This window comes from Orycteropus afer, unplaced genomic scaffold, assembly GCF_000298275.1.
Source record: "Orycteropus afer afer isolate SDZICR_OR568_19922 unplaced genomic scaffold, OryAfe1.0 scaffold00131, whole genome shotgun sequence".
NCBI classification, from domain to species: Eukaryota; Metazoa; Chordata; class Mammalia; order Tubulidentata; family Orycteropodidae; genus Orycteropus; species Orycteropus afer.
Window position 1 is genome coordinate 431469 of NW_006921718.1, and position 7619 is coordinate 439087.

The 7619-nt window shown below is 40.0% G+C and overlaps 1 pseudogene; it reads left to right on the top strand.

Moving 5' to 3' along the window:
• The first annotated feature begins 3648 nt into the window (after positions 1-3648).
• On the top strand, positions 3649-7179 carry LOC103200558 (annotated as a pseudogene).
• The last annotated feature ends 440 nt before the right edge of the window (positions 7180-7619 follow it).

A 7619-nucleotide genomic window follows, 5' to 3' on the forward strand; every position in this document is an offset into this window, starting at 1 on the left:
TCTTCCTTCACTCTTTCAGAAGTTCTCAAACTTGTAAGGGTATTAGAATCCCCTGGAAAACTTTATAAAAATGTGAAGACCCATGCTCTATCCCACTCCAAGGAGACTGAGCTCCTGTGGGCTTCAATACTTTTCCAGATGATTATGATAAGCAACAAATTTGAAAAACATTAGTTTATACTCTTAATGTTCTTCAGCTGAATAATTGTATTTGATTCTTAATTGGTCTGCCTAACTCCAACCTCTTTCCTCACAATCCAGCCTCCCCAGTCACCAAATTTAAACGAGTACCAGCTTAAAAATAATAATGGCTGCTTATCACTCTCAGGAATAAGTCCATTTTTTTTTTTTTTTCATTATTCATTTAGAACCCTTCAAGATTTGGCTTTTATAGTTCTCTCCAATTCCATTTTTCATAACTCCATTAAACACATAAGGAGCTCTGGTGGCTCAGTGCCTAAGGCATTTGACTGCCAACCAGAAGTTTGGTGGTTAAAACCCACAAGCCACTATGCAGAAGCAAGACTAGGCAATCTACTTCCGTAAAGATTTACCATCTCAGAAACCCAATGGGGATCGCTGTGGTGAGTCAGAATTGACTCAATGGCGGTGTTTTGTTTTTTTTTTTAATACATGGTCATCAAAATCACTTGCACATTATCTCATTGCAATGCTTCCTTATAATCTGTGTCTTTTCCATATTCCCACATTCATTCAAAAAATATTTAACTAGTTCTTCCCATCTGTAAAGCACTAGATCTACCACTGTGGATAAGTTGGTGAAGAACTGGAAATCAAACCAGTTTTCAAGGATGATATATTCTTATAGGAGTGAAAAAAATGTGAAAACAACTAATGTAAACAACCAACCAACACACCTAATTTAATTAAAATTAGGAAGAATGTTTTGAAGAATAAATGCAGATTGTTATGAGAGCATATATAACAGAGGTCTCACCTGGGAGTTTTCAAGGATAGCTTCCTTAAGGCATATATATTTTAAGTTAATCCCTGAAGTTTGAGTAGTAATTACCAGAATAAGTGACAGAAGGTTCAGAGGAATGCTAAAGGTGGGGAACAGAATACAAAGGTCTTTCAGTGGGAATACAATAACTTCTTTAAGAAACTACTAAAAAAAGAAAAAAAGCTAAAACAGAAAAGAGAAAAGGGTTGAGTTGCTAAAAAAGAAAGTTGATAAGATAGGCAGGAACAAGTCATGTACTATTGTGTTAGCCATAGCGTTTTTTATCCTACGGGAAATTGGCAGTTATTAAACAGCTTTAAACAAGGAATTTTCTCAGATTTGCATTTTAAAGGATTATTCTGACCAAAATATAGGAAATGGTTTGGAGGACAGAAAACACAAGTATTACAGTCCTTTTACAGAAGGCCATTGGATGAATCTGGGAGAAAATAGACAGCATGTGAATAGGATCTCATCTCTAATATAGCAAGAAAAATGGCAAGAGAAGACAAATTCAAGACATGCTCTTGCTCTAACTCAAACAATCATCGTTTTTTACTTCCTTGTCTCTTGGTTCCATTTGCAAAGCTTAGATTAAATTGGCTTTGTCTTCTATTGGCTTTCTCAGCACTAGGTACTTACTCTTCCTATATTTTAAATGTTGAGTTATGTACCTTTATCTTCTACTGGAATATAAATTATTATGGGTAGGGGCTATATTTTACCTATTTTTATCTCCACTACCTGACTTCTTCTATGTGTCAATACACTGTTGGATGAATTGACTGGATGATCTTGGACAAGTAATTTAACTTCTATGCACTTCAGTTTTATTGCTTAATAAGCAACCCCAATATCTCATCCTTGGAGCCAAATCTAGACAAGCAAATATCTTTTTCCTGGTAATAAGAATACATTGAAACTGAATCAGGCAGGTCATAGCAAGAAATTATTTAATTGAAAAAGATTTAATGAAGGAATTTTTTTTATAGATCTGGGGGCGGAGCAGGGTTCAGAGACCAACAAGGATAGATGAGGCCCCCAGAAACTCCAATTTCAGGAAGTCTTTCTTACCCATAGGTGTAAAGAGGTTAGGGGAAGGAGTGTGCTAATGAAGCCTGGTGAGAGGTAAAACTGTGTAAGTGGGCCTGCCCCAAAGATCTGACCATAAGCAGGGCAACCACTGCCAGCACCATGGTCAGCCAAGAGTGAGCAGGTGGCAGGGATCTAGTATTTTGATTTACCTCTTCTCCCAGCCTTCAATGTATTTCCAGTGGTTAGCATTTTCTGAGCTCATTTGAAAACTAGAGGGAAAGAAAGTTCAGGTGATTCTGTTCTTAACGTTAATCTCCCAGGGCACTTAGCAAGGTAGAAAAAGGCAAAGCATGGTTTTAGGAAGACGAATAGAGAGCAATTAAAGCCAAAGGAAAAGTTCCATCCACTACTTTAAGGTAACAATAGGAGATTGAATTTTGTAAACCAAAGAAACAAGTCCAAAAAAGCCTCCTAAATGATGATGTGGGCCAGATTTGAGCAGAAATCAGGATATAGAACACTCAGACAGAGTGTTAAACCACAGAAAGAATGGCAAGAAATGGTGAAGAAAATGAGCAAAAGAGAGGACAATTGAGGTAAAAGCTCAAGCCAGAGCTTTTGTTTTCTTTCACATTTATATCACATGTATGTATGGAGGGCTGTAATAGTTCACCCATCAATAAATCAGTGACCTCAGCAATTACATCAATTTATGTCATACATTGTGATTTAAAAGAAGAAAAAAAGGTGTTTTTTTTTTTTTTTTTCTATTTAGAACTCAGAGACTCTTGTCTCACATATTCTACTTGCTGTTGTTGTTATGTGCCATCAAGTAGGACCCAACTCATAGCGACCCCCCTTGGGTTTCCGAGACAGTATCACTACGGAAGGAGATTGCCCAACCTTCCTTCTGAGGAGTGGCTGGAGGGTTTGAACCACCAGCCTTCTGGTTAGCAGTCAAGTGCCTTAGGCACTATGCTACCAGAGCTCTATACTCTACTTAATTTGATTTAAAATACTAAAAATGTTTTGGCCTAGGAGTGTGAATCCAAGTGAAATTAAGCCTGTACATATTTAATATCAACTGAAAGTCTTTTCATATGAGTGTACATGGTCACTATTGACCTACTATCTAGAGAGAATCTACTATATATTGGGCAGGGGCTAGATGCTTTCAGATCTCCTCTTGTCATACTGTTGGAACTCTGATAGAGAGTACCCTGATCCATAACTTTCCGAAGAGTCTGAGGCTTAAAAAGGGAGGCAACGTGTCCTGTGTAGCACAGACAGAATGTAGGAAGACTGGTGCTTACACTCAGATCTCTGACTCTGGATCTCACTCTTTCCTCTATATTCCATAGTCAAATGAAGCAATGACGCTGCCCATAGTTGACTAAAAAAGTGGCTAGTGAGTTTTATGTTTAAATATAAGAGTACTAACAGGAATTTTATTTATTTAAAATGATTTGGGAAAAACATACCAGAAAAGATGAAAATTTAAGATCTACTTAATTAAGATGGCTTGGTTAAATGACAATGCATGGCATCTATATGTTTATTATAGAAGGAAATAAACCTCATCTAGAGTCCTGGAGAGAGTTCAGAACGAGCAGACTAGATCTGAAAAGCAAGGTTTCAGCAGAAACGAAATGTTGAAAGTGAAACTGCAAAAGGAGATATTAAGCAATGAGGAATTGTTAGTAAGAAGGCGGGCTTTGCACATCCGCCTTCCTAGCAAACCTCAGATATTTCTTTTTGTCATTTACCTATTTGTTTTATTGACTCATTCAATTCCTTAGTTAATTCTGAAAAAAAAAAAAAAAAATTGAGCACTTTCTACATCCCATGCATATATCTATGTGCTGGAAGTTATAACAACAAACTGGCATGTTTTTCCACTCTTAGAATTTTCCACCTAGTAGGAGGTACAGAACCGTAAACCATCAAGTGTAATCCTATATAACAGGTGCTAAGCTAGCTACTAAGGGTGATTTGACAGCATGGAAGGAAAATCATCTCTATTGTTAAGAGGTCAGTGGGAGTTCCTTTTCAAGAACTTGGTCTTGAAGAATAAGAATTAACTGGGTAGATTAATAATTAATTAATTAAAATGTTCTAAGCAAAAAGAATGACACCTGTGAAGCCTAGAGGACAGAAGAAAGCAGTTATACGGCTGGAGTGGAAGGTGCTTGTGGGACACTGGTGGATGAGACAGAAGAAGCAGGCGGATGTCAAATCATGAAGGAGCTTGCATGCCAAGCTGAGGAATTTGAGCTTAACCACAAAACTCTGGGAAACCACTGAATCAGCAGAGAGATAAAATCAGACATGAGTTTAGGTCATAGTGTTGCAATGTGGATAAAAAATGGGAGGGAGTTCAAGCAGGAGGCACAGTTGTTATTGTTTGGTGCCCTGGAGTGGGCTGGGACTCTCATCAACCCTATGTACAAAGGACGCATAGAGACCAATGGAAACCTTGGTTCCAAACATGGGTGATTGTGTAAATATTTGTGAGAATTACTGACATTGGGTACACAGGATGAGAATCAGAGCAGAACAAAGAAAATAAGATGTTGCCAACCTAAATATTTTCCCATAGGTTCTTATCATCTCTCTGTTAACATGTAAGAAAGGAAGTGTACATATAATTTATGAAGAGTAGATATTATTATGTTTGTGTTTTCTTTCTAGCCCTTTACTAAACTTAGGCCAGGGAAGTGTGTTTACTGTAAATGCACAGAAATGGGAGAGATGAAGGTAAGCTTTAGCCTGTAGTGACAACAGTAATGGGAGTGACCCTTTCTCATCTTTGTCTCACTAGACCCCTGGCATAATTTCAAGATATAAGGAAGGCACTTCTTTACACTCACTAGAAGGCCTGAGTCTCTGGGTGGAATGATTGAGCTCAGCAAGAATATGGTTTTCACTTCTGTGTACTCAACTTTTGCCAAGTAGTGTCTGTTCTGCCTAGATTCACATTAGTAGGCAACAAGCAGGAGGGAAAAGTAGTTCATCTTCCACTTCTGAATGGATTTCTTCCCTGCCTCATTGCAGATAAGGGACATTATCAATCTGATTAGGGTAGTCAAATTAGCAAAGCAAACAGATTCCTAGATTGAAGAAAAGGCTAAATTACTTTTGCCCTGGATTCTAAAAGAATTACCTAGGTAAATAGTACTTCAGTTTTCTATCTCCTAAACAAGCCTGGTAAGTGGAACATTGTCAAAATGAGTGAGTCCCAAACCCAGATGAATCTGATGTGGTCTGGGATCCACTGGTCTAAATAAGATTGTAAAGAGTTTTTAAACCAGGACTTTAACCCAATACATACTGATTCAACCCCCTGCTGGAAATTTGCATTTCCATCTCAGATATGCTTGTTCTGGTTACCTAGTGTTTCTATGACAAGAATATACCACAAATGGGACAGCTTTAACAAACAGGAGTTTATTCTCTTACAGTTTGGGAGGCTAGAAGTACGAGTTCAAAGCGTCAGGCTCTAGGGTTTGTGTGAAAGCCCTTCGACCTTGGGCTTAAGCTCTGACTCTTGTTCCAGCCCACTGAAGCTTGAGGCATCTCTTCACTCAAGCAGCTACTGACTGCTGAGGCTAACAATGCCAAGGTCGACAAATAAAATGGCTCAGTCACGATGCTACCAAACCACACAGCAGGCCATTAATTCAAGTCCCAAGGTCAGCAGAGCATGGCAGGCTGCTGAACAATAACACATCTACAGGACAGGTTCAAGCATGCCATAAGCTAGAGACCATCCCCAGAGCTGTTTCATATATAAGGGAAGCAGACCATATACCCAAAGACAGCTACTCAGTTGCTCCCAATAGATTCCACCAGAGAGTTGATTACCAGTCTCATCATGCCACTACATCCAGCTCTCCAGCCACTCAACCAGGCCTAGCCAGGTTGACACACAAACTTAACCACCACAATTCTGAATCAGAGTCTATATTTTAAAAAGATCTTCAGGTGGTACATTTTCACTTTCTCCCTCTGAAATATGGAAGAGGGTGTTAATAGGATGTGAAAGCCATTGTGAGGTCAAGTAAAATGAACAATATTTCAGTTAATGATTCAGAAGGCAGGTTGGGCAATCTACTTCTGTAGTGATACCACCTTGGAAACCCAAGGAGGGGCCGCTATGAGTCAGGTCTAACTTGACGGCACATAACAACAAATGATAGATAATATTTGAGGAAAATATAATATTATTGAATAAATAATGCTTGAAGACAAATTCATTTGATTATTTTAATGTGCTGCTCAAATGGGGAAACAGTATTTATAACACTTCCCTTTAACTCAAGCAGAAGTCTTTGGTGGTGTTGTAGTAAAGCATCAGCTTCACTAGCTGCTGACATGGCTGAGTGTGCTGGGGTGCGTAGAGGTGTTCATGGAGATGGGGGCCACCAAGGTGTGTGGTGAAGTGGGCCTCTGGCTTGTCATCGCCCTCATCCAGCTAGTCAAGGCTGTACTGCAGGTGTTTCTGTTGATCTGGTTCAAGGCTGGCCTCCAGACCTCACCCACCATTGTTCCTCTGGACAGGGAGACCCAGGCATAGCCCCTGGATGCTGACCCCAGCCCTGGCAGCCAGGATCAGCCCTGTGTGGAGATGTGGTCAAGCCAAGTTGTGCAAACCCTCCAGAACACTCTGTCCCTGCACTCAAGGCACTGGGGCACCCCCCAGCAGCCAGAGAGACAGCAGAAGCAGCACCATGAAGAGTTCAATGTCACCCCCACCTCACTGGGGCTACAGGAGACCATCTCAGAGTCCTTGTATATTGCTCAGCCCCTGCTGCACTTTCTTAGCCTGGGCCTCTGGTGCTAGCTGTCATGGATGCCTTGGTTCCTGTCTGGTGTTGTGGACATGACCAGCTTAGCCTCCTGAGTGACAGGAAGGGCCTGACACAGAGGGAATGGCTAAAGCTCTGGTGCCCCACCATCCTGCTGCTCTCCTTGCTGCTGTACTCTCCCTTCTATGAGCACTGCTCTGAAGCCAAGATCCTCTTCCTGCTCTAGCTGCTGGCAGACCATGTCCCAGCACTGGCCTGATCACAAGGCTACTCATGGATTACCTGGCAGAAAAACTGGTGAAGCACCAGTCTTACATGATGTTAAAAATGAAAGCAAAGGGAAAAAAAAAAAAAAGCAAAGAGCTTTGTTGAAAGGTAGAGTGATTTTCAAGTTGGAAGACACACTAGCACCCAAGCAGGGTACCATAGTGTTCCAAATTGCAAGAAGAGACTGGGGTTTTTATCCTGTGGAGTAAACAAAGGGCTGCATGATTACAAGCACAAGGGGATATATGACAAAAAGTTACAAGGGGGTTGTTAAATTATAATCTTTCTTAACCTTATCATTTCTATTTCCTAACCTCCTGGGTCATATTGACCAAGGCATTCTTCTTGGATCAAGCCATGCAAATCTTCTCAATAAACATCTTTCAACAAACAATTCTTCATACAAAGAAAAATATCAACCTTTGCTCCTTTTGGGTTAAAAACAGTCAAACTTTTACAAACAGCATTGTCTTTTCAGAGGAGCAGAAGCAGAGTTTTTAGGTCAAGCTGTAGTTTGATTCAAAATAGATTTTAATTTAGATCTA